This window comes from Mus caroli, unplaced genomic scaffold (genome assembly GCF_978045245.1).
Source record: "Mus caroli unplaced genomic scaffold, Mus_caroli_1 scaffold_20, whole genome shotgun sequence".
Lineage (NCBI taxonomy): Eukaryota > Metazoa > Chordata > Mammalia > Rodentia > Muridae > Mus > Mus caroli.
The window spans coordinates 588,688-616,577 of NW_028227275.1; the positions used below are offsets into that span (position 1 = coordinate 588,688).

General features: G+C 43.1%; 1 long non-coding RNA gene across 1 annotated transcript; it reads left to right on the forward strand.

The window, feature by feature from the left end:
• Window positions 1-2,815: 2,815 nt before the first annotated feature.
• Window positions 2,816-27,069, forward strand: LOC115029975 (uncharacterized). The gene is made up of 5 exons (XR_003835531.2): window positions 2,816-2,964; window positions 20,224-20,405; window positions 26,201-26,374; window positions 26,480-26,608; window positions 26,889-27,069. It is a non-coding gene; the product is annotated as an uncharacterized LOC115029975 (long non-coding RNA).
• The last annotated feature ends 821 nt before the right edge of the window (window positions 27,070-27,890 follow it).

The following is a 27,890-nucleotide window of genomic DNA, read 5'->3' on the forward strand; positions in this document are numbered from 1 at the left end:
ACTCAGAAGCAGTAGCCATAAGTGCTACTGGCCCTGAGGCCAGTGTTTTAGAACATGTGGTCCAGGGTCCTTCTTACTCCTGACTCCAGGTATGCAGGGCACTAAAAGGACACAGATGAAAAGAAGCCATAAAAATGGCTGTTTTTTTGGCTTCTCTATAACATACTGGAGACCTGTCTTCAGTTCCCTAGTTTTTTTTTCTCCATGATAGAAGCAAAAAGCTATACTACTATTACAGCAGTAAATTCATTCCTGACCACAAAATCAAATTCCACCATCCTGGTCTTGGGGTTTTTCTCCCACATACTGATGATCACAGGTAGAAAAGATGAATCAGGATAAAGTCATGAATGGCTTTGTCTAACTCAGTGGTTCTCAGTGGAGGGAGGGGGTGGTTTTGTATATTTGGCAATGTGTGTAGTTGTTACTAGTGTTCATAACTAAGAAGAATATGAGGAGATACTTCTGGCATACACTGTAGAGGTCAGGGGTAGTACTAAATACGGCACAGGGCATTTCTTCATGACTAAGAATTATTCAGGCCAATTGATAATGTCCATATAAGCTAATTGTATATAATATAATATAATAATAATCAATGCAATGGGAACTTCATTAGTTCTGCTGTACCTGAGAAGTACCAGGCCCACAGTCTCAGTGTCACCCACTTGGAGTGCCATCTCCAATGGAGAGATCATATTCATCTGTGTTTGATTGCATCCTTTACACATACCCTAGTCATTCCCCAACTTCCCTCCATTTTCAAGGGTGGACCTACGAAGACTACAACTGTTCAAACTGTATGCAGGAATCCTCCAAGGATCTTATTCACACACAGATTCTGAATCCCTAGCTTTGGGGTAGTCTGAGGTTCTGTGTTTCTAACATTCTTGTAGGTGATGCTGGCTCTCTGGTCCACAGACTAGACTTTGAGGAGCTCTGAGAAGACCACATGTTGCTTCTCCTCCAGTTCCTATCCACATGTTCCTTTTTTCCTATGGATTTCATCAATGTGCCATTAGTACACTGGGGGAATACCATGGAGGCATGCCCTCAGCTGGACTCTGCCCCTGTTGACTACATTCTGGCTGGGTTCACCTCTACTTGAGACTGAGAAAGTCAATAGAAGCTGAAAGGTTTTGATGTCTCACATTGGAAAGCTCCTAATTATTTTGTCCATTTTTGCCAGTATCAATTTTGAATATGTTTACTTAACATGTTTTATTTACACTAGTATATTTACTCTCTAAAATAAAACATATTTAATGTCTAATCAACATGACCCAATTCTCTTACCACATACCATCTTCAAAAAATTTCTTACAGATTTAAAAAGAAGACTATGGTGACTCTTTTTTTTTTTTTTTTTTTTTTTTTTTTTGAGACAGGGTTTCTCTGTGTAGTCCTGGCTGTCTTGGAACTCACTCTGTAGACCAGGCTGGCCTTGTACTCAGAAATCCATCTGCCTCTGCCTCCTAAGTGCTGGGATTAAAGACATGTGCCACCACTGCCCAGCCTATGGTGACTCTTAACTCATGATCAGTCTCTATGCCAACTGGAATTGGCAAGTTAACTAACCTCTGAGCTCTACCCTGTTCACATACAGAATGGAGTTAATGATTCTTGTGTTGTAGTGTGGTAGACGTTGTTTAAGACAGGACATGCAAGTGCACTTAGCATAGAGTCATTTACAATTAGCTGGGTTTTTCTTTAAGTATATTTAGGATTTTGTTTTAATCAGATAGAGCAAAATGACAAAATCAAAAAACAAAAAAACCAAAAAAACAAAAACAAAAACAAAAAATAAACCAACCAACCAAAACAAAAAACAAAAAAAAGAAACCTTAAGAGAAGAACATAGTGCAGTTCCCAAGAGGACAGACATGCTATACCACCCAAGGCTACAGGGGGGAAGCACCTGGGTTAGATAGAAGGCAAAGGAAGCAAGGGCAGGATGTGGTCTTGAGTCCTTACGGAACATCTATGAGGACAGATGGGCAAGGCAGGCAAACCAAATCTGAGCAGGTTTACATAACATGGGGGCTCTAGGCTAGATAGGTAGTGTCTAGTTGCTGGGTGCTTGGCTCAGGCATGGGGAGTTCTGCCTTGGGTACATGAGGGCTGTTAAGGAGGTGATTAGGTATATATGCTTCAGGTTGGTTGGTTTGTATGTGAAGGATGTTGTGCTGGTTGGTTTCTGTCGAGTTAACACAAACTTATACATATCTGGGAAGAGGGAATATTAATTAAGAAAATGCCTTAATAGGATTGGCCTATGATGATTTTTTTGATTGGTTTATTGATGTGGGTGGTGACACCCCTGGATAGGTGGTCCTGCATGGTCCGAGAAAACAGTCTGAGCAGGTCATAAGCACTCCTCCAAGGCCTCTGCATCAGAACCTCCAGGTTCCTGCTCTAAGTTCCTTCGCTGACATCCCTGGATGATGGACTTCAAGCTATAAGCTGAAATAAGCCCTTTGCCCCTATGTTTCTTTAGCTAAGGTGTTTTATCACACCAATAGAACCTTAACTAAGACCCATGTATTTGCAGGACAACCTTAATTATCTGTAGGAATTTGTTCCCTCAAAAGGACAGGCTCTCTGGCATTGGCAAATCCCAGGATGTCAAAATATAATAAAACCCAGAGGATAAAAAAATGTGGTCAAGGTGGTGGTATGCATGGCTCAGGGTCATGAACACCACGTCCCTTGCCAGCTGAAGTGAATGTGGTTACTTTTAGTGGCTGGCTGCCCCTTTGTCCTCCTGGAAGCCTTCTCCCTCTGCCTGCTTTTCTTTTACAGGAAGTTGGTGACACCACAGTGTTCAATACTCAGACTTCCAGATTACTGTGCAACAGAGACTCCTGTGTCACCCTAAGCACTGGTGTTGACAGAGAAGAGAAAAATCGCAGATGCCTGCCTCTCCTAAGCCCAGGGCACGCTGTGTGTTTCGATTTCATGCTGGTAAGATGAAGCTAATTTCAGCTTCTCTGCTGATCTGATTCCAAGTGAGTAACCAGAAGCAGCATGCAACAGAGCTGGTACCTGCTGCTGCAGTTAGAAACCAATTGAGAGCACTCAGCTTCCTAAGTGAAGCTGCCCTTTGTGTAGGAGGAAGGGAAGGAGGGGCTGGGGACCAGACTCCTCTGCAAGTGGCCCCCATGCTGGGCCAGCACTTCCCAAGGTTGACTCACAACACCATAGAACAGACTTCCGCGAAGCAGGATCCTTTTGGGATTCAATTCAACAAAGTTCAATACGGACAGCCATTTGAGGAAGGTTGGACAAGCCTAGGATGGAAAGGCAGAAATCATTTTTTCCTTGGAGCTTAATGGATACTCTAGGTGCTGGGAAGGGGACTGCAGTCACTAGGATTTTTGTTTTTAAAGCTGCAATTAACAAATAAGTCTATTTGAACAGAGAATGGGGAGGTATAGCTATAATCCTAGAACTATCATCTGAAGCACAAGGATGTAATTTTGCAGCCTACTTGAGCTGTATAGTAAGTTCAAGTGTAGTGAGGGCTACATAGAAAGATCCTATCTCAAAAAAAAAAAAAAAAAAACAAACCAACCCCCCCAAACAACAAACAAACAAACAAATGGACATAAAAAAAAAACAAAATGAAAACAAACCCAAACTAAAATTAATAACAATAACAATAATGTTGGCTGACTTAAAGGACTTTAAAGTATTGCCTAAGTGGATGTCCACAGAGGCAATGGGCTTTAGGAGAGTGTGACACTGAGCTTCATGAAGTCAACAAGGTGTCTGCTTTGCCTTGTCTGGGTATGTGTTCATTTAATTCAAGTGCATGTGCATAAACATCTTTGAGGGTCAGATGTTGATAACAGGTGTCTTCTTCTATTGCCCTCTCTACCTTTTTTGAAATAGGATCTCTCACTGAAGCTGGAGCTAGCTCATTCTATTAGACTAGCTGGCCAAGGAACCTCATGGTGTATTGCTGCATCCAGCATTGTTGTTGTTTTCTTCCTCTTCCTTCCTCTTCTTCCTCCTCCTCCTCTTCCTCCGTCCCCCCCTCCTCCTTATTTTTCTTGCTGCTGCTTCAATGTAGGTGCTGAGAGTTTAACTCAGGTGTTTGCCACATTTCCTGCTCCTGGTTCTTTTTTTCTCTCCTGGCTACTATAGTATCAGTTTTATTTAGGGCATGTCCTCAGAAGTAGTAGGGTAATCTCTAGGCTTTCTTCACTTTTTTTTTTTTTTTTTTTTTTTTTTTTGGCTTTTCGAGGCAGGATTTCTCTGTATAGCCCTGGCTGTCCTGGAACTTACTTTGTAGACCAGGCTAGCCTCGAACTTAGAAATCCACCTGCCTCTGCCTCCCGAGTGCTGGGATTAAAGGCATGCGACACCACAGCCAGCATCTCCAGGCTTTCTTCTGTGTCTGGATTTCATTTCAGCTATGTCTATTTTGTTCCTTGCTTGTTCTCTTTTACTGGGGGTGGGGTGGGGTTGGAAATGGTTTTGGAAGTGTTTCTTTTCTCTCCACCTCTCTTCTTATTGAATGAATATTCTCACTAGGTTTTCTGGTAGAAACGACTTACAGGATTTCCTTACCAAGTGCGCTTGTCTTTTATTTATTTTGTTTCTTTTACAGAGCCGTGGGGAACCCATAGCCTTGTGCCTGCTGAGCATTTTCTTTCTCTAGAGCTGCACCCTGGGCCCTGGGTTCCTCCTTTCCTACTTTCTCCTTTTCCCACCATCCTCTTTCTCTCTCTCTTTCTTTCTTTCTTTCTTTCTTTCTTTCTTTCTTTCTTTCTTTCTTTCTTTCTTTCTTTCTTTCTTTCTTTCTTTCTTTGCTTTTCCCAATTTTTTTCCATCTTGCTAATGCTTAGCAAGAGTGGTCCTTAGCTTGAAGATATGGCTCTGTGATTAAGAGCACTATATGCTCTTCTAGAGGACCCAGGTTCTACTCCCAGCATCCACATGGTGGCTTACAACTGTCTTCAGCTTCAGTTCAAGGGGATCTGATGACCTCTTCTGACCTCTGTGGATACCAGGTATGTGGTACTAAGATATGCATGCAGGTAAAACACCCACATGCATAAAATAATAAAATAAATTAAAACCTGGTCCTATATCTTTTCTTTTGCTTGACACAGAGTGGCTGTTCTCTTTGATTCCTGAGAGTAGGGGACTGATTTCTGTTCAACTTTTGTAGCCTCAAGTTGCTAGGGTTGCTGAGTTGGTAGTTTAGTTGAAACTGAGCATGCCCTTGAGGGACACAGCTCAGTGCTGGGTGATGGTAAGAGTCCTCTCACCCAGTCAGGGATGCCTCTCATCTTCACAGACTTCTTTTTATTTTATTTTTAATTCATTTTTTACACTCTATATTCCATTCCCTGCCCCCCCCACCCTATCTACCCTCCCACTGCTCCACATCCCCACCCTCACCCCCACCCCTCCTGACCTCTAAACTCCCTGGGGCCTCCATAATTCTCTTGAGGGTTAGGTGCATCATTTCTTTTTTTTTTTTTTTTTTTCTCTTTCTTTCTTTAGTATAAATTTATTCCATGGGATATTTGGAACACGTTATAACTCTTTTTTTTTATATATATTTTTATTACATATTTTCCTCAATTACATTTCCAATACTATCCCAAAAGTCCCCCATAGCGCCCCCCACTTCCCTACCCACCCATTCCCATTCTTTTGGCCCTGGCATTCCCCTATATTGGGGCATATAAAGTTTGCAAGTCCAATGGGCCTCTCTTTCCATTGATGGCCGACTAGACCATCTTTCGATACATATGCAGCTAGAGACAAGAGCTCCAGGGTTCTGGTTAGTACATCATGTTGTTCCAACAATAGGGTTGCAGATCCCTTTAGCTCCTTGGGTACTTTCTCTAGCTTCTCCATTGGGAGCCCTGTGATACATCCAATAGCTGACTGTGAACATCCGCTCCTGTGTTTGCTAGGCCCCGGCATCGTCTCACAAGAGACAGCTATATTTGGGTCCTTTCAGCAAAATCTTGCTAGTGTATGCAATGGTGTCAGCGTTTAGAAGCTGATTATGGGACGGATCCCTGGATACAGCAGTCTCTAAATGGTCCATCCTTTCATCACAGCTACTAACTTTGTCTCTGTAACTCCTTCCCTGGGTGTTTTGTTCCCAATTCTAAGAAGGTGCACAGTGTCCACACTTTGGTCTTCATTCTTCTTGAGTTTCATGCGTTTATCAAATTGTATCTTATATCTTGGGTATCCTAAGTTTTGGGCTAATATCCACTTATCAATGAATACATATTGTGTGAGTTCTTTTGTGATTGTGTTACTTCACTCAAGATGATGCCCTCCAGGTCCATCCATTTGGCTAGGAATTTCATAAATTCATTCTTTTTAATAGCTGAGTAGTACTCCATTGTGTAAATGTACCATAATTTCTGTATCCATTCCTCTGTTGAGGGACATCTGGGTTCTTTCCAGCTTCTGGCTATTATAAATAGGGCTGCTATGAACATAGTGGAGCATGTGTCCTTTTTACCGGTTGGGACATCTTCTGGATATATGCCCAGGAGGGGTATTGCTGGATCCTCCGGTAGTACTATGTCCAATTTTCTGAGGAACCGCCAGACTGATTTCCAGAGTGGTTGTACAAGCTTGCAATCCCACCAACAATGGAGGAGTGTTCCTCTTTCTCCACATCCTCGCCAGCATCTGCTGTCACCTGAATTTTTGATCTTAGCCATTCTGACTGGTGTGAGGTGGAATCTCAGGGTTGTTTTGATTTGCATTTCCCTGATGATTAAGGATGTTGAACATTTTTTCAGGTGCTTCTCTGCCATTCGGTATTCCTCAGGTGAGAATTCTTTGTTCAGTTCTGAGCCCCATTTTTTAATGGGGTTATTTGACTTTCTGGAGTCCACCTTCTTGAGTTCTTTATATATATTGGATATTAGTCCCTTATCTGATTTAGGATAGGTGAAGATCCTTTCCCAATCTGTTGGTGGTTTTTTTGTCTTATTGATGGTGTCTTTAGCCTTGCAGAAGCTTTGTAGTTTCATGAGGTCCAACTTGTCAATTCTCGATCTTACAGCACAAGCCATTACTGTTCTATTCAGGAATTTTTCCCCTGTGCCCATATCTTCAAGGCTTTTCCCCACTTTCTCCTCTATAAGTTTCAGTGTCTCTGGTTTTATGTGAAGTTCCTTGATCCACTTAGACTTGACCTTAGTACAAGGAGATAGGAATGGATCGATTCGCATTCTTCTACATGTTAACAACCAGTTGTGCCAGCACCATTTGTTGAAAATGCTGTCTTTCTTCCACTGGATGTTTTTAGCTCCCTTGTCGAAGATCAAGTGACCATAGGTGTGTGGGTTCATTTCTGGGTCTTCAATTCTATTCCATTGGTCTATTTGTCTGTCACTATACCAGTACCATGCAGTTTTTATCACAATTGCTCTGTAGTAGAGCTTTAGGTCCGGCATGGTGATTCCACCAGAGGTTCTTTTATCCTTGAGAAGAGTTTTTGCTATCCTAGGTTTTTTGTTATTCCAGATGAATTTGCAGATTGCACTTTCTAATTCGTTGAAGAATTGATTTGGAATTTTGATGGGGATTGCATTGAATCTGTAGATTGCTTTTGGCAAGATAGCCATTTTTACAATGTTGATCCTGCCAATCCATGAGCATGGGAGATCTTTCCATCTTCTGAGATCTTCTATAATTTCTTTCTTCAGAGACTTGAAGTTCTTATTATACAGATCTTTCACTTCCTTAGTTAGAGTCACGCCAAGATATTTAATATTATTTGTGACTATTGAGAAGGGTGTTGTTTCCCTAATTTCTTTCTCAGCCTGTTTATTCTTTGTGTAGAGAAAGGCCATTGATTTGTTTGAGTTAATTTTATATCCAGCTACTTCACCGAAGCTGTTTATCAGGCTTAGGAGTTCTCTGGTGGAATTTTTAGGGTCACTTATATATACTATCATATCATCTGCAAAGAGTGATATTTTGACTTCATCTTTTCCAATTTGTATCCCTTTGATCTCCTTTTGTTGTCGAATTGCTCTGGCTAGGACTTCAAGTACAATGTTGAATAGGTATGGAGAAAGTGGACAGCCTTGTCTAGTCCCTGATTTTAGAGGGATTGCTTCAAGCTTCTGACCATTTACTTTGATGTTGGCTACTGGTTTGCTCTAGATTGCTTTTATCATGTTTAGGTATGGGCCTTGAATTCCTGATCTTTCCAAGACTTTTATCATGAATGGGTGTTGGATCTTGTCAAATGCTTTTTCCGAATCTAAGGAGATGACCATGTGGTTTTTGTCTTTGAGTTTGTTTATATACTGGATTACGTTGATGGATTTCCGTATATTGAACCATCCCTGCATCCCTGGGATGAAACCTACTTGGTCAGGATGGATGATTGTTTTGATGTGTTCTTGGATTCGGTTAGCAAGAACTTTATTGAGGATTTTTGCATCAATATTCATAAGGGATATTGGTCTGAAGTTTTCTATCTTTGTTGGGTCTTTTTGTGGTTTAGGTATCAGAGTAATTGTGGCTTCATAGAATGAGTTGGGTAGAGTACCTTCTGTTTCTATTTTGTGGAATAGTTTGTGAAGAACTGGGATTAGATCTTCTTTGAAGGTCTGATAGAACTCTGCACTAAACCCATCTGGTCCTGGGCTTTTTTTAGTTGGGAGACTATTAATGACTGCTTCTATTTCTTTGGGGGATATAGGGCTGTTTAGATCATTAACCTGATCTTGATTCAACTTTGGTACCTGGTATCTGTCTAGGAACTTCTCCATTTCATCCAGGTTCTCCAGTTTTGTTGAGTATAGCCTTTGGTAGAAGGATCTGATGGTGTTTTGGATGTCTTCAGGATCTGTTGTTATGTCTCCTTTTTCATTTCTGATTTTGTTAATTAGGATGCTTTCCCTGTGCCCTCTAGTGAGTCTGGCTAAGGGTTTATCTATCTTGTTGATTTTCTCAAAGAACCAGCTCCTTGATTGGTTGATTCTTTGAATAGTTTTTCTTGTTTCCACTTGGTTGATTTCACCCCTGAGTTTGATTATTTCCTGCTGTCTACTCCTCTTGGGTGAATTTGCTTCCTTTTGTTCTAGTGCTTTTAGGTGTGTTGTCAAGCTGCTAATGTGTGCTCTCTCTAGTTTCCTTTTGGAGGCACTCAGAGCTATGAGTTTTCCTCTTAGAAATGCTTTCATTGCGTCCCATAAGTTTGGGTATGTTGTGGCTTCATTTTCATTGAACTCTAAAAAGTCCTTAATTTCTTTCTTTATTCCTTCCTTGACCAAGGTATCATTGAGAAGAGTGTTGTTCAGTTTCCACGTGAAGGTTGGCTTTCTATTATTTATTTTGTTATTGAAGATCAGCCTTAGTCCATGGTGATCTGATAGGATGCATGGGACAATTTCAATATTTTTATATCTGTTGAGGCCTGCTTTGTGACCAATTATGTGGTCAATTTTGGAGAAGGTACCATGAGGTGCTGAGAAGAAGGTATATCCTTTCGTTTTAGGATAGAATGTTCTGTAGATATCTGCCAGATCCATTTGATTCATAATTTCTCTTAGTTTCACTGTGTCCCTGTTTAGTTTCTGTTTCCATGATCTGTCCATTGGTGAAAGTGGTGTGTTGAAGTCTCCCACTATTATTGTATGAGGTGCAATGTGTGCTTTGAGCTTTACTAAAGTTTCTTTAATGAATGTGGCTGCCTTTGTATTTGGAGCATAGATATTCAGGATTGATAGTTCCTCTTGGAGGATTTTACCTTTGATGAGTATGAAGTGTCCCTCCCTGTCTTTTTTAATGAGTTTGGGTTGGAAGTCAATCTTATCAGATATTAGAATGGCTACTCCAGCTTGTTTCTTCATGCCATTTGCTTGGAAAATTGTTTTCCAGCCTTTCATTCTGAGGTAGTGTCTATCCTTTTCTCTGAGATGAGTTTCCTGTAAGCAGCAAAATGTTGGGTCTTGTTTGTGTAGCCAGTTTGTTAGTCTATGTCTTTTTATCGGGGAGTTGAGTCCATTGATATTAAGAGATATTAAGGAAAAGTAATTGTTGTTTCCTGTTATTTTTGTTGTTAAAGTTGGCATTTTGTTCTTGTGGCTGTCTTCTTTTAGGTTTGTTGAGGGATTACCTTCTTGTTGTTTCTAGGGCGTGGTTCCTGTCCTTGTATTGGTTTTTTTCTGTTATTATCCTTTGAAGGGCTGGATTCGTGGAGAGATAATGTGTGAATTTGGTTTTGTCGTGGAATACTTTGGTTTCTCCATCTATGTTAATTGAGAGTTTGGCTGGGTATAGTAGCCTGGGCTGGAATTTGTGTTCTTTTAGTGTCTGTATAACATCCGTCCAGGATCTTCTGGCTTTCATAGTCCCTGGTGAAAAATCTGGTGTAATTCTGATAGGCTTGCCTTTATATGTTACTTGGCCTTTTTCTCTTACTGCTTTTAGTATTCTATCTTTATTTAGAGCATTTGTTGCTCTGATTATTATGTGTCGGGAGGTATTTCTTTTCTGGTCCAGTCTATTTGGAGTTCTGTAGGCTTCTTGTATGTTCATGGGCATCTCTTTCTTTAGATTTGGGAAGTTTTCTTCTATAATTTTGTTGAAGATGTTTGCTGGTCCTTTGAGTTTAAAATCTTCATTCTCATCCACTCCTATTATCCGTAGGTTTGGTCTTCTCATTGTGTCCTGTATTTCTTGGATGTTTTGAGTTAGGATCTTTCTGCATTTTACATTTTCCTTGATTGTTGTGCTGATGTTCTCTATGGAATCTTCTGCACCTGAGATTCTCTCTTCCATCTCTTGTATTCTGTTGCTGATGCTCGTATCTATGGTTCCAGATTTCTTTCCTAGGGTTTCTATCTCCAGTGTTGCCTCATTTTGGGTTTTCTTTATTGTGTCTACTTCCCTTTTTAGGTCTAGTATGGTTTTGTTCATTTCCATCATCTGTTTGGATGTGTTTTCCTGTTTTTCTGTAAGGACTTCTACCTGTTTGATTATGTTATCGTGTTTTTCTTTAAGGATTTGTAACTCTTTAGCAGTGTTCTCCTGCAATTCTTTAAGGGATTTTTGTGCTTTCTCTTTATTGTCTTCTGCCTGTTTAGCAGTGTTCTCCTGCATTTCTTTAAGTGTGTTATTAAAGTCCTTCTTGAAGTTCTCTATCATCATCAGGAGATATGCTTTTAAATCCGTGTCTAGCTTTTCCGGTGTGTTGGGGTGCCCTGGACTGGGCGAAGTGGGGGTGCTGGGTTCTGATGATGGTGAGTGGTCTTGGTTTCTGTTAGTAAGATTATTACGTTTACCTTTCGCCATCTGGTAATCTCTGGGGTTAGTTGTTATCGTTGTCACTGTTTAAAGATTGGAGCAGAAGCTGTGTTCCACTCACCAGCAGTCTCTAAATCCTGCGGCGGGGGTCGTGGGTAGCTGACGGTACCCCGGTGCTGGTCCAGCCGGAAGAGGCCTGTGGTCCTACACAGGCCGTTTTTCTGCTTCCCTAACTAATGCAGTCTCTGGTCCCGCGTGCAATTGGATTGGAGCAGAAGCTGTGTTCCACTCTCCAGAAGTCTTAAGATCCTGTGGTGGGTGTTGTGGGTAGCTGGTGAGTGTCAGCCGACCCTGTGCCCCAGCTGCGGGGGTGCTTTTCTGACCGGAAGAGGGTTGTGGCCCTGTGTAGGCCGGATTTCTCTCTCCCCAACCAGAGCAGTCTCAGGTCCCGCGTGATTGGACTGGAACGGAAGCTGTGTTCCACTCACCAGCAGTCCCAAAATCCTGCGGCGGGGGTCGTGGGTAGCTGGCGGGTGTCAGGCAACCCTGCGCTCCTGCTACCCCGGCGCTGATCCGGCCGGATGAGGCCTGTGGCCCTACTCAGGCCGGTTTCTGCTTCCCTAACTAATGCAGTCTCAGGTCCCGCGCAATTGGATTGGAGCAGAAGCTGTGTTCCACTCACCAGCAGTCCCAAAATCCTGGGGCGGGGGTCTTGGGTAGCTGGCGGGTGTCAGGCAACCCTGCGCTCCCGCTACCCCGGCGCTGATCTGGCCGGATAGGTGCATCATTTCTGAATGATCACAGACCTGCAATTCCTCTACTGAATGTGTGTTGGGGGGCTTCACATAAGTTGGTGTATGCTGTCTGTTTGGTGGTCCAGTGTTTGAAAGATCTCAGGGATTCAGATTAATTAAGACTGCTGGTCCTCCTACTGGGTCACCCTTCTCATCAGCTTCTTTCAGCCTTCCCTAATTCAACAACAGGAGTCAGCTGCTTCTGTCTATTGGTTGGGTGCAAATATCTGCATCTGATTCTTTCAGTTGCTTGTTGGGTCTTTTGGAGGGCAGTCATGATAGATCCCTTTTTTTGAGTGCTCCATAGCCTCAGTAATAGTGTCAGGCCTTGGGACCTCCCCTTCAGCTGGATTCCACTTTGGGTCTGTCATTGGACCTTCTTTTCCTCAGGTTCCTCTCCATTTCCATCCCTGTAATTCTTTTAGACAGGAACAATTATGGGTCAGAGGTGTGACTGGTATGGCAACCCCTCACTTGATGTTCTGTCTTCCTGTTAGAGGTGGGCTCTACAAGTTCCCTTTCCCTACTGTCAAGCATTTCATCTAAGGTCCCTCCCTTTGAATCCTGAGAGTCTCTCACCTCCCAGGTCTCTGATGAATTCTGGAGGGTCCCCTCAACCTCCTATTTCCTGAGATTGCCTGCTTACATTTTTTTTCTGCAGGCCCTCAGGGCTTCAGTCCTTTTCCCTCAGAAAAATACACAAAAAAGATCAGGTTTTTCCATCTTGCTAATGCTCTTCTAGAAAAAAAAGATCAGGTTCCCCTCTTTCCCCCACTCTTCCCCCCCATCCACTTTCCCTCCCATGTCCCTCACTTCCTCTCTACTTGTGATTCCTTTCTTCTCTCTCCCAAGTGAGACTGAGGTGTCCTCACTTGAACACTTCAGCTTGTTGAGCTTTTTGAGTTCTGTGGACTGTATCTTGTGTATTCTATATTATTATTATTTTTTGGCTAATATCCACTTATTAGTGAGTACATACCATGCATGTCCTTTTGCATCTGAGTTACCTCACTCAGGATGATATTTTCTAGTTCCATCCATTTGCCTGCAAAACTCAGGATGTCCTTGTTCTTAATAGCTGAGTAGTATTCCATTGTGTAAATGAACCACATTTTTTGTATCCATTCTTCTGTTGTGGGACATCTAGGTTGTTTCCAGCTTCTGGCTATCACAAATAAGGCCACTATGAACATAGTGGAACACGTGCCCCTGTGGTATGGTGGGGCATCTTTTGGGTATATTCCCAAGAGTGGTATAGTTGGGTCTTCAGGTAGATCTATTTCCAATTTTCTGAGGAACCTCCAGATTGATTTCCAGAATGGCTGTACCAGTTTGTAATCCCACCAGCAATGGAGGAGTGTTCCTCTTTCTCCATAGCCTCTCCAACATGTGTTGTTAACTGAGGTTTTGATCTTAGCCATTCTGATTGGTGTAAGGTGGAATCTCAGGGTCATTTTGATTTGCATTTCTCTGATTACTAAGGACTTTGAATATTTCTTTAGGTGCTTCTTAGCCATTCAAGATTCCTCAGTTGTGAATTCTCAGCTTCTTTGCCCATCCCAGACATATTTCCAAATGCCTTTCCCAGTCTCCCTTGAAGCTTACATCTGCTCAAGTGGCCTCAGTGCTTTACTTTTTCATTCTAGAATTTCTGACTTTTTAAAAAAGTGATCTGCTATGTTACTGTTCTTGAGGGGATGTAACCTTGCATATATTCACCCCAGATAGGGTACTGAGGACAAAGTAATGATTCTATCCAAGTGTGACTTCGTGAACCAGTGAGTTGATTGGACTTTCTTACAGGAGCATGGGTGAGGGATTACTTACAGAGGTCTTGGTAACTCAAAACAAACAAACAAACAAACAAACAAAAAACAGTTGCATAACTGACAAGTCCCACTCATCACCAGCTCACCAAAGCTGCTTCATGGACTCACATCTTCAGTTAACCTTTCACCTTTCAAGATCATGTGCAGCTGGAGAAGAGAAGAAGGGAGTACTGAGTAGAATCCCAGGTTTAGGTCTTGTGATCCTCTCCTTTAGGGGTGTCATTACTGTTGTCATTACCATAGTCCTAGTTAACACTGTATTGTTCTGGTTATTTTGTTGCCATGACTACAGGGTCAAGCGTTATGTAGGTCACTACAGCAACCTATGTTTAATGGCCAATGGCCATGTCATGCTCATGCCCTGAAGAGATTGCTTTTGCCATCACATGACCCATTTTGTTCATAGTTGGTCATTTTTACTTTGTTAGAGCTGTTCTTTCATAAATGCCATCTCCTAAGTCTGTTAACATACTTATTTCCTAATCGGTTTCAGACTGTTCCACTATCTTTGGTTTGTGGTAAGCATCCAGCACTTCCAGTTAGCCCTGCTGTTTTTCTTCACCTTTCTTATAGTTTAGGGGCCTCTGTTTTGCAGGCTCATCTCAATTCTCTCTCTCTCTCTCTCTCTCTCTCTCTCTCTCTCTCTCACACACACACACACACACACACACACACACACAGACACAGACACACACATTTTCCTCATAAGTGATTTTACAGTAACTCTCACCAGTATAGAGGCCCATTTCAAAGCCAAGGCTCACGGTAAAGAATCAGTCTTACCAGGAGCCTGATATAGCTATCTCCTGAGAGGCTCTGCCAGAGCCTGACAAGTACAGAGGCAGATGCTCACAGCCAACTATTGGACTGAACACAGAGTCCCCAGTGGAGGAGTTAGAGAAAGGACTGAAGAAGCTGAAGGGGTTTGCAACCCCCCAGGAACTAAACCACCAACCAAAGAGGACACATAGGGGCCTATGGCTCCAGCCACATATGTAGCAGAGGATGGCCTTGTTGGGTATCAATGGGAAGAGAGGCCCTTGGTTCTGTGAAGGCTCAATGACCCAGTGTAGGGGAATGCCAGGGCAGGGAGGCAGGAGTGGGTGAGTGGGTGAGGGAACACCCTCAAAGAAGCAGGTGGAGAGGGAATGGGATAGGGAGTTTCCAGTGGGGGGGGGGACCGGGAAAGGGGATTTGATATGTAAAGAAAGAAAATATCCAATAAAAAAAGTCACAAACTGTTGCAGAATTAAAAAAAAAATAAAAGAGTCGGGTCTTATAATGGGTAGATAACAAGCATGTGCCAATCATGGCCACCAAGGTAGCAGGTGATGTGGTCCCCATGTGCTGGAGAATGCTGTCTGTACCCTCTCCTCGCATAAATGACAGTCTTAGTACTGTCTAGGGACACATTTTTCAGCCACTGCTCCAGCTTTAAATCAGTAAGTCTGGTTCCCACCCTCTTTCCTAAATGGGGCTTTCTGTTGTTTAGTGTCCTAGAAACTGTTAAGTCTCAAAAAGTTCTTATGCTCAGAAATAAGTGTTGGCCTAGCTCAAACTGAACTATAGAAGGGTTTCTGGTGGTTAGATTAAGGCCAGTATCCCTCAGGAACTTGTGAAACTTCAAGAAGTCATTTCCCTTGCATCTGTCAGAGGGGGTATATGGCTCTCCGTTGACATACACCTGTGGCAGCATATCAAAGCCCATGCTGGCCTACCTCTGTCCCTACTCAAACTGGTTATGCATCTCAAAAATCCTGTAGCATGCTGGCCCCTCTCATCCCTCCTTCTACCCTAAACTCCCAGGATGTTTCCGTTAACAGTCTTCCCTCCTGTATTCCCCAGATAGGGATCTGGGGAATTGTCCTCTATATGATGGCAAGGTTTCTCACCCTATTTCCATGATCCCTGCTATTTTCAGTATTCTTACTATTCCCTGCTGTGATGGTTTGTATATACTCTGCCCAGGGAGTGGCCTGGCCTATTAGAAGGTGTGGCCTTGTTGGAGTAGTTGTGTCACTGTGTGTGTGGGCTATAAGACTCTCATCCTATCTAGCAGCCTTCAGATGAAGATGTAGAACTCTCAGCTCCTTCTACACTGTGTCTGCTTAGATGCTGCCATGTTCCCGCCTTGATGATATTGGAATGATCCTCTGAACCCATAAGGCAGCCCCAATTAAATGTTGTCCCGTATAAGACTTGCCTTAGTCATGGTGTCTGTTCACAGCAGTAAAGCCCTAAGTAAGACACCTCCTATTCTCCTGCCTCTCACAGCTAGCTCTGGCAATGTCCAGTCTGCTTCTTTTTCTTGCTTCTCTGAACTCTTTCAGATGTTTCTGAATGTCCTCTCTCTCTCTCTCTCTCTCTCTCTCTCTCTCTCTCTCTCTCTCTCTCTCTCTCTCCTCTCATCCATAATAACCACCCCCCAAATATGGAGCAGCCATTTTGGTGGTTTCTTTACTGTGCCCTCACATACAGAAACAAAACTCCAAACTACCTCTGCTTCCTCCTAGACCTTCAGCCAACCAAAACTTCAGCCTATTTAATCTTTCTCTTTCTCTTTTCTTTTCTTTTCTTTTCTTTTCTTTTCTTTTCTTTTCTTTTCTTTTCTTTTCTTTTCTTTTCTTTTCTGTCTCTCTCTCTCTCTCTTTTAGAAATGTGTAGGGGTGAATAAAAAATAAAAAGGAAAAGAAAAGGAAACATTGACTGTTCCTACGTATGGTGAAAGGAAAGGTTTATTGTAAATATGTGGGAAAACACAGAAGCAGGGACATTTGGGAGATGCAAGCTGTTGCTAGTTAGCTGCTGGGTGGAGCCTAGAGGAATTGCTAACATAACACATTTGACTTGCTAACTTGCTACATGACCTTGGAACCAGTGGCTTCTTCTTCTTTAAAGTTCAGTCAGTTCCCTCCATTTTAAATTGATAGTGCTGGATACTTAACCTCCAAGAACTTTTCTACCTCAGAGTCCAGAAGTCTATTGGCACATTGTTTAAAATATGATTTCTGCTACAATCAGGAGTGCTGAGAGTGTTTGTTCAGTTCAGGCAAAAAGTAAATGTGTCGGCTATTCTAATGAAACGGGTACATTTTTGCTCTAAATGTCATGGATGTTTATTATCAGATTAAACTACAGCAGGCCTAATTTTAGCTCTTCCAATTCAAGTGGAGCAATGAAGATTAAATGTTAGGCATAATTAAAGATGCAGATGTAGTTATATTGAATTATAAACCTCATTAAGTGCAGCGTCCCAGGAAGGCTCTTGAGACCAGCTACAAAGGACTTCTAGTCACAGTGTTAGAGTTATTAAAATATTCTAAAGTAAATCTCAGTTCCAAAATATTATGACTTGCATGGAAAGATTCCTAAAAACATGGTTAGGGTTGATTCCATGGCTAATTTCCTTATTCTGTTTGTAGAGAGTTGGGAAGGAGGATTTCTTCCCTAATGTTTATATGGAATGTGTTTGATGCCATTGACATGGGATCAAATCTCCTGGGCCTGTGCAAAGAGGAACTCAAGGTCGAATTCCATTCTAGGGTTGATTTCGGGGGCATTAAGAGAGGTTTTCCTAAGTTTGTAAGGCTACATTTTGAAAATATAGACAGATACGTTTCCTTGGTAACATTTCCATATTTTTCTGTCTGTAAAGACAGCAGGTAGACATTTTAACAATCCAAGGAATATGGAATAGGATAAAGAATCCATGACTTCAAAGAAATCAGAGTTGGTATTTTCTATCTCAAATTTTGCAAAAAAAAAAAATTATACCTTAAACATCTGTGTGTGTGTGTGTGTGTGTGTGTGTGTGTGTGTGTGTGATGACCTGTATGTACTGGACTGGCATGGGTGTATTTCATGGGTGTGCAGGTACATGTGTGTGCATGTAGAGGCCAGAGGTCAACCAGCGGTATTGTTCCTGAAACCATCTATCTTGTTTTCTGCTAGAGTCAGGTCAGCCAACTTTACTTTGACCTTATTGAATTGTTTATCTGAACTCAAAATCAAGTGATCAAGATGAGAAATGCAAAGTTACCTTTCAAGAAGCAAGGGTAGGGCTATTTTACCAGGGTACTTGCCTAGAGCTTTGGGCTTGGTCCTCAGCAGGTCATCAACTGGGTGTGGTGGTGCATACCCTAATCTCACCACCCAGGAGGTGAAGGCTGGAGGACCAGAAATTGAAGGTTATCCTCAGCAACAAAAAGAATTTGGGTATAGAGACAATGTTTGGAGCAGAAACTGAAGGAAAGGCCATCCAGTGACTGTCCCACCTGGGAATCCATCCCATATACAGTTACTAAACCCAGATACTATTGTGGATGCCAACAAGTGCTTGGTGACAGGAACCTGATATAGTTGTCTCCTGAGAGGCTCTGCCAGTGCCTGTCAAAAACAGGTGAATGCACACAGCCATCCATTGGACTGAGCATAGGGTCTCCATTGGAGAAGCTAGAGAAAGAACCCAAGGAGCTGATAGAGTTTGCAGCTCCATAGGAGGAACAGCTATATGAACCAACCAGTACTCCCAGAGCTCCCAGGGACTAAACCTACCAACCAAAGAGTACCCATGGGGAGACCTATGGCTCTAGCCGCAAATGTAGCAGAGGATGGCCTTGTGGGACATCAGTGAGAGGAGAGGCCCTTGGTCTTGTGAAGGGCCCCAGTGTAGGGGAATACCAGGACAGGGAAGTGGGAGTGGGTGGGTTAGTGAGCAGGGGGATGGGGATGGGGTAGAGGGATTTTTGGAGGGGAAATGAGGAAAGGGGATAAATATCTAATTTAAAAAAGAGAGGAATGAAAAAAGAATTTGGGTTATCTTGGGTTACATGAGACCCTACACAAGAAAGGGGAGGATCATATTGATTTAGGCTTGTTAATATAATTATGTCCCCAAAGGCCCATACACCTCAACATTTAACGGCTGGACATGCATTTACAGACTGTCTAGTAGATAGGACCAATTTGTAATGTCACCAATGTTACAAGAATATCACTTTGGTATAGTTTTTGGTTAGATGCTCCCCAGCAGGCACTGTACTCTGGGTCGTCATCTAGCTTACTCACCCCCCCAACTGTCTTGTGTTCTAGGCCCCTACTGTTAGGAATGCCCTTGATGTTCTACCACATACATCCAAACCCTGTACATCTCCTCCCCCAGGCAGAAAGGATGACATGTCTGTTTGTCCAGCACATCACTGGTTTTAAAATATAGTCTTGCATCTCAAGCTCCCCACCAGACCCAGGTAAACTCAGCCGATTGATCACCATAAGAGAGGGGCTTGGCAAACTTTAAAGGTCCAGAAAATAAATATTTTAGGTCTCTATTGAGAGCTCTCGATTCTGTAAGTGCAAATGTAAAATCGATTCTAGACTACACGTCACAAATGGGTGTGGCTATGTGCCAATCTAACTTTATTTACAGAAAGAGGAAGTGTGCTGTGTTGGGGGGAAGGGCTTTAATTTTCTGACTCTGCTAAAACTGGACATTATAAGTATGTGCCATATTCTTTTATTGGTTTGTTTTGTCGTTACTGAAGGATTTTTCCCCCTCTCTCTCTGGTTGGAATATAAGGGGAGTGTAACGTCTTTACATTGTTCTCTGTCACTTAGCAGTTATGTGAAGTTGAATGAGTTACTTAACCTCCTTGTTCTTAATTTCCTTATCTATCAGATGGGGATAATAGTAATAATGATCTCCATGTGTTTGGGAGAATTAAATGTTTTTTTTTACAACATGTTGTTTTCGTCGTCATCATCATCATCATCATCCTATGTGCCTTCCTCATTAAGTAGCACAATTCTATAGAAGTAACTCAGTGCATAGAACCATAAAGACACACATTAAAAGTCTTTTAGATTATGTTTCACTGAACACTCAGAGGTGAGCCTATTAAGGAAAGCTGGATGCTCTGGAACGTGACCACTAGTATATTGTATATTGTATATTGGCTGTCCTTGTCTCCATGGTTACCAGCCAACTCTGAGTTTCTCAGAGGTCAAACCCCAGCTTCTTTATTACAGGTGGTCAGTCTATCCCTGAAAAGCCATCTTCTGCCTTGAATTCCATCTCCTAGCTACCTCTATGGCTACCTGGGTTATGTGGATGAAGCTCAGGAAGGGGATCCCTAAGACTATAGCAGGAAAGTTTTAAGCAGACATTGAAGCCACTGGTAAGAGCAAAGTTAGTGGGTGTGTAGGGTACTGGGACTGCTTATAAGTCCTGGTGTGAATAAGCTGCACAGGGTCCTTTCCTTGGTGACAGAAGGGAGGCCTCATAGCTGGTCTAGTAGACGCCTCCAACCAAGACCCCACCGTTTTATCAAAAATCTCTTTCATCTTAGGGCTGGTTGAGCTTTAATCTGGGAAAATGGAAGGCCGAGTTTCTGGGTGCCCACTGCCAACTTTTGCAGCAAGAGTGAGCCTTGTTGATCCTGCTGGCTCAGATGTACTCCATTTCCTGGTAATTAAACAAGTGGAGATCAAAGCTGACAAATCTCCCAGTCTCTCAGAACAGGAGATGAAGGTAAATATTTCCAGCAACAGTTCTTTCTCTCTTTTCATTAAAAGTGAAACATGAAATGTGTTTTTACTTTGAAGAAAATGGGTATGTTCAAGGTCAGTCTAGAGATGTTCTGTCTGACTACTGTGGTTATTCTACACTGGTTCTAACTCTCTGCTCAGTGGAGGGATGCAGCATCTAAATCCTATCAAGTCAGAAGACACAAGGAAGGTATGGAACACACCCATCTGATAACCAGAGCCTACATCTGGTGACACCTGCCCTTTCCTGGCCACGGCTTAGAGCTTCCAAAGCCCCTGTCCAATTATTGCTCCTAGGGCTCAGCCTGAATTTCAGGCAGTTGCCTATGCTATCTTGACTGTTTTCCCATAATGTCTTTGTGATTTGCTGTCTTCTCTGAAAGGAACAGCTGGCTCACCAAGAGGCTTTCCCCAGGGCCACCAATTCAGGAAGCTCAAGGTTGGAGGCTACAGATGCCTGCTGGGGGTCCTAGATGGGCTCTTCTCAGTGCAGGGATCCACTTGAGTTAGCTCAAGTACGGGACAGGTGGGTTGGGTGGAACCAGATGAGGAGCTCCTGGGGACCCCAGATGGGGCTTCAGGGATACTAGTGACAGAGTCTGTGGATGCCTGAAGCGCAGGACTGCATAAAGGGCTGCACAGAATCCATGCCCTTATCTTACCTGGGGCTTTCCTTCCTCCTTTGGCTCCATACTTGCCTTCTGAGTCATTGCTGCTTCATCCTGCTTGTTCACTGTCTCTGGAAGCTGACTTGAATCCAGGTCTTCCCTGTGTCCTCATGCTTTGGCCTTGACTTTCATGCCTCATCCCCAGTCCCAAATTCCAAAGAGAAGGTAAATGTGGAGAGTGGGAATCTGATTGACCTGTCCATCTTGAGTCAGGCTCCAATGTGACAGTTCTGATCAGGATGTAGGTGCTCCAGACCCACCTTTGATCCAATTAGCTGTAAGTAAAGGACTTCCTTCCCAGAGTCATGGGGTAAGGAGTAACGTCAGCTTCTGTGCTGGAAATGCAGCTTAGTGGGTGGATTGCTTGGACAGCATGCACTTCAGACTTACTAGGCCTTGGGTTTGATTCCTAGTACCAAGGTAATCCCAGCACCTGGGAGGTAGAGATGAGGGGATGAGAAGTTCAGGTTGTTCTCAGCTACACAGAAATCTTAAGGCTAGCCAGGGCTTTATGAAACCCCATTGAAAGAAAGAAAGAAAGAAAGAAACCAACCAACCAACCAACCAATCAACCAACCAATGAACCAATTTCTCTCTCACAAAGTATGTTAGCAAAATATTCCTCATAAGTGATCCTGACTGTGACCAGCTCAGAGTACGACAGATGCCAGGACCTGAATGCTCACTTAGACTTTTGGTTGCTGTGTTTATCAGCTGACATACTTTTTTAAAGATATAACTCACATACTATAGAAGTCACCCTTGAAAGCATACAACCCAGTGTTTTTGGTATACTCTGCAAGATTCTGCAACTACCGCCACTATCTAATGCCAGATGATCTCATCACTGAAAATAAAACCCCATGCCCATAAGCATTCACTTGCCACTTCCTGTTCCTCCAACCCGAGCAGCCATGGATTTATTTTCTATTTCCGTGATTTATCTATTTCAGACATGTCATGTCATTCCAATCACATGATCTACAGCCTTTTGTGTTTTTGTCTTTATTAGCATAAATTTCTACAGGCTCATTCATTCTACAGCGTGGTTCAGTGTCCTCATGTTCACTGCATAAAACTCTATTAATGGGTCTTTTTCTTTTTTCATCCAGTTTCTTGTCTCTTCATGGGCACTTGTGTTGTTTCTACTTTCTGGTTTTGAGTTGTATTGCTATGAACATCTGGATACTGGTTTTTGTGTGTATATGTTTTACACCCTCTGACACACATGAGTTGAGATGAGAATTGCTAAATCACCCTAGTGAGTCTGAAATGGTGTTTCGTTGTTTAAATCTACATCATCACCTTACCTCCTGAGCAGTAAGGAGAGAGGAGCAGAGGAGGGAGGGATAGATGCTCTGAGCATCATTTCCTGTGCTCATTGGTCACTTGATGCTTTTGAGAAATGGCTGTTCAAATCTTGGCCCATTCAAAAATAGTGGGTCATTTGTCTTCTGTTAGTGTTTGGTGTAGCTGCTCAACCTTTCTAGGACTAGATTTTCTTATCTTATTAGTAAGTTACCTATTTCAGGTATCTGGAGGCAATCTGTGAGGCAATGCATATCACAGCCTTTAAAAGTGCTGATTCATAGGTTAACCCCATAGAAGACCAGCAGTCTTAACTGACCTAGACCCCTGGGAGCTCCCAGACACTGAGCCACCAACCAGGTTGCATACATGAGGTAGTCCAAGGCCCGTGACACATTATAGCAGAGGACTGCCTGGTATGACCTCAGTAAGAGAAGATTCATCTAATCCCTGAGAGACTTGAGGCCCCAGGGAGTGGGGAGGCCTGTTGGTGGTGGAGGATCCTCTCAGAGACAGAGGGGAGGAGGAATGGGATGAGGAACTGTGGGACTGGGGAACAGGAAGAGGGCCAATGGCTGGAGAAAGTGCCCAATTCATGAAAGAAACAGTAGTGATATTATTATCATGTCATTGTGTAGATTACCCAATAGTTTATTCTCTTGGTGACACTCTTTCTCATACCAAGATGCTGTTTGGGGTGGGGTGGGGGTAAGGATTGAACTTAAGAGTATATTGTAAGAAGCATAGGATGTGACTGAAAGATAAGAACACCCATCCTGTCAGTTGCAGTAGATGACTACTAGTGAGTGCCCTTTTTGCTTACTAGGGACTCCAATCAGGACCATAAGTGTGGATAATAGAATATGAGAAGTGACTTAATATACTGTGACAAAATATTTGACATTAACTTAAAGGAGGATAGATTTACCTTGGACCATAATATCAAAGGTGTCAGTCTAGGTCACTTAGCTCCATGGCTTTTGGGTCCTGAATGAGCACAAATGTTGTGGTAGGGAGCAGGTGATAGAGCAATTTATGACAAACAGGAGACAAAGGAGAGAAGGGCAGAAAGACAGAGCATCGGGGAGAAAGGGAGGGAGGGAGACTAAGAGAGAGAATATGACCAGGAACTGGGATAAGACACAGCCTTTTCAGAGCACATTCCCCAGTGACCTACTTCCTCCAACTCAGCCCGATCTCCCAGCCTATATTGCCCCCTAAAGCCCCCAGATTATGAGTCCACCATTAGATTAACCCACAGATTAGGTTAGACCCATCACAATGCAATCATTTCTCAGAAGCCTCACCTCTGAGTTTTGCTGTCCTAGGGACCAAGAATCTATGAGCCCCTAGGGACATGATAACAGGAGAGAAGCCAGCCAGGGGCTGGAGGGCATTGAGAGAATTGGTAAAGGTGATTTTTAGGAAGCTTTACTGTGGTGTGTAATCGAAAATGTCTTCCCTCCAAAGAGCTGGTAAAATTTACATCTTACCTAAGCATTGTAGGAATGGGTCTTTTTTTTTTTTTTTGAGAAAATGCATAAAGTGCTTCTGGCTTGAAGGGGTATAGAATGGGTTCCATTATTCCCAAATTATGCTGTGACCTCTTTAAGATTTGAGATAATGAAGGTCAAGGATACCCAGCAGTGGTGGCCCATGCCTTTAATCCCAGCCTTTGGAGGCAGAGGCAGGTGAACTTCTGAATTCAAGGCCAGCCTGGTCTACAGCGTATGTTCCAGGCCAGGGTTACACAGAGAAACCCTGTCTCGAAAAACAACAAAACAAAAAAAAAAAAAACAAAAAAAAAACAAAACAAAAAAAAAAAGGTTAAGGATAGAAAATCTTTCTTGGTTACTCACATGGATATGTAATAAAACCACGGTGGCTCAATCTCCTCCTGGATTGGCTTGGTGCACAGTGTGGGAAGAGCCCTCTGCATCCTGCTGTCTGTGGACTATAAGCATTTTACCTCTACATGGGCATGGAGATTGTACCTCTGCTATGCCTGTGTATATCTGCTTGAGGTCAGGTCTGTAGCTGCCACAGCTTCTTGGTGAGTGCTCTAATACTGTGTTGTTTAGATTTCCCGCCAAATTTCACTTTGAAGGCTTCCTATGCATCTGATGATAGCATTATCAGGAGGTGGTTGAACTTTTAGGAGGTAAAACCTATTTGGAAGAAGTGGATCAATGGAGCATGTTCCGTGTTTTGGAACCATCTCCTAATTTCTCATTGGCTTCAGGCTGCTTTGAGGTGAGCAGTTTTGCTCCCATGTGTGTGCTCTTCCTTATCCCATGCTCAACGTGATGGAATTAGCCAACCATAGACAGAAAACTTTGAAAATATGAACCACTATTCCTCCTTTAAAGTTATTTATCACAGGCATTCTGTCACAATGATGAAAAAGGTATTACACAGAAGCAAAGTTCTGGGGCTATAGAAATTTCATAGTCCTTTTATAGTTCAGAAGGAGTCTCCATTGTGAAGAGGACTCACAGGGTACCACAGAGGCTCTCCTATGCATATGCAGAATGTTTGTGCCCCACCCATTCCATGTAGATATCATAGCACCAGTGTCACTGAATTAGAAAGTGGAAACACTGGGAGGTAATTAAGTAACAGGGTGAAGACTTCATGGATGGATCAGTGTCCTTGTGAAAGCAACCCAAAGGTCTTTCTCAGTGTCTCTTTACCATGTTAAAATTTAGAGAGATTTCAGTATGTGATCCAGGATGCCTTCACTAGAACCCAGTCATGTTGGTGTCTTGATCTGGGGCCTCTAACCTCAAGGTTTGTAAGCAGTATCTTCCTATTGTATCTAAGCTGCCTAGCCCACAGTACATTGCTATAGCAGCTGACTTATACACTCTCCCAAGTGCCTTAAGGAAGGGGAGTCTTTGCTTGGGAGGGGAGTAGTAAACAGTTTTATGTCACAGTATGGGGATTGCTATCTACACTGGCCATTAGTAGTAACTGGCTTACTTAGAAAACAAACTTTCATCTTCCATACACTGCAGGACAGTTTGTTCAGTCAATGGACAAATTAGGTACGATCATGAAACACATTCTGAGCCAGGCATTTTCTGAAAGATTCCCATCTAGTTAGAGAAACAACATGCAAACAGCAAGCAGTGATTATAACAGAATGAAGCAGATGTGTGAAACCTGCACTGGATGGAGAGGACTGCTCATTTTGGTGGAGGCACCAGGGAAACTTCTGTGAAGGGTAGAAGAGGTCATGGTCTGGAAAGGGTGCTCCTGGCTAAGGAATCATAGGAGCAGAAGTACAGAGAGCCAGGTGGTTTTAGACTGGGCAAGGGAGGTATAACCTTAATTTTTCACAGCCTATTTTTAATGATGGTTCTTAAATGCTAGTAACCTCCCGTTCCACCCACCAGAGGTGGTGGAAAAGAAAGGAGCCAGGGGAAGTGGACCTGTTTAGAAATGATTCTTTGGAGCAAATCCTATATGCATTGTCAGGAAATCAGCAGTTCAGCTCATAGGTCAGCAGCATCAGCTTGATCCACTTGCAAACACTTCACAGATATAATCAGCAGTCCAATTCAGTAGTATCGGGATAGCAGCAATGGTGGCATGACCTAGCAGAGACAGCCAGGCCTCAGCCTCAGCATGAATCAGCAGGAGGGACCCTGGCCAACAGGAACACTAGGACAAGTTCTGCAAAGATCAGCGAAGACGTGAAACCAAGAAGTGTTTAGCTATGTAACCAAGCCAAACTCAGCCTCTGTCACCATCTGTAGCCCTTTTTATATGCCCTCCAAACATCATGTGTCCTCCACAGGTCCTGCCTCAGCCCGTGTCTTGCCTCAGCCCGTGAGTCTGTCTCAGCTGACGTCACTCTGCCAATCAGCCCCAGTCCACAGAAGTAACAAGAAGTTGCATCACACCACCAGAAGTTTTTTTGGTGCGTTTTTTTTCCTATGGAGTCCCGGCAAATGGAGCTCAACTATGCAATGTAAGGCTGGCCAATACATGCATGTCGTTAGCAAAGAATACTTTATCCCATGTCCTTTCAAGTGCTTGCTTTAGTAGAACGCCCTTTCACCTGTGTCTGCTTCAGGGAAACATTCCTTCGTGTGTTTGCCCCAGCAAAAAACGCCATCCAACACAACTGACTTTCCTAAGAACCCTTAAGTTTTCACTTCGAGAGGTTTGACAGACAGATGACTGGGTGAAACAGAAAAGGAAGGTGAGACCCTTAGTGTTGATCAGGGTAATAGACTACGTTTTTGAGGCAAAAAGGAGAATTAGTAGGTTGAGAGACTGTTAAGAACTGAGTAGAAATGGCTAGGATATTTTGAAGAATATGGGAAAGCCTAGAGGTTGAGGGGAATACATGGAGTTGGGCTGGCCACATGGTGGTAGCTGGGTCCTTCTTTCTATTTGGTATTTCCCATCCCATGTCTGGAGCCCAAAGAGGGTGTCCTCCAAGCAGCCAACCCCACCGACCAAGTCTGCTTGTTTTCCAGGAGGTCCCTCCCTCTTCTTGGATCGACAGGAAGAGAGAGCAATTGGAAAGACTGGCAATCTGCATGAGCTGGACAAAACAGAAATATACATCAACTGGCCATTGTTAACAGTTTGTGCATGAAATGTTCTCATGGCTCATGTGTTTCAACACCTGGTCTCCAGCTGGTGGCGCTATTTTGAGAGCTTGTGAGTGTGCAGCTGACTCACTGAAGATAGGCCCTTGAGGGTTCTAGTTTGGCTTTTCTTCCAGTCCTGTTACTTTCCCATCCAGCCTCCACATGAGGAGCTCACACTTCCACCAAGAGCACTGATTAAGTAGCTCCTGCTGCTGTGCCTTTTCTGCATGAGCTGAAACTCCCCTGAAGCCATAACCCAACATAAACCTCTTCTCTCTTAAGCCACTTCTGTCAAATACCCTCACAGTGAGGAAAAAGAATAGATCTAAATCTATATCTTTGTGCCTATATTTATCTTTTGGCCCTATCTTTGGTCCATTCTGTGAATCTCAAGCATCATCAAGACATATTGCAAGTGTTGTGCCAGGGAAAAGTTAGTGATCCCCCAAAACATACATAGGAGCCAATCTGATGCAGGGTCTTTATTCTAGTCAAGCCAGCTCTAGGCACCCCCTCCCTCCAACACACCACTGTCATGCAGGATGGTTTTGGTGGTGGAGCCCCGAATGTCTATCCGGGCAAGACTTTACAGTAAGCAGCAGCAAGGGAATATATGTGTGCAAGCATCTAATTGGAACACTCCTGTGGCCTTTAACATAATTGGCTGGTGCTGAGAGTCATATTATAAACTTAACTTCTGCTCCCCTCTGCATTGGTGGTCGTTAGGCAGGGGGTGGGCTTGTAACCTGGGGGTGCAGGTTTGTTGGGGGAACGACCTGGAGATGCTGGTCTTGTTGGTGATTAGCCTAAAGACTGGAGCTAGGCTCAGGTTTTGTTGGAGGCAACTTGGAAACTAATGCTAGGTACCAGCCTATTAGTCTATCT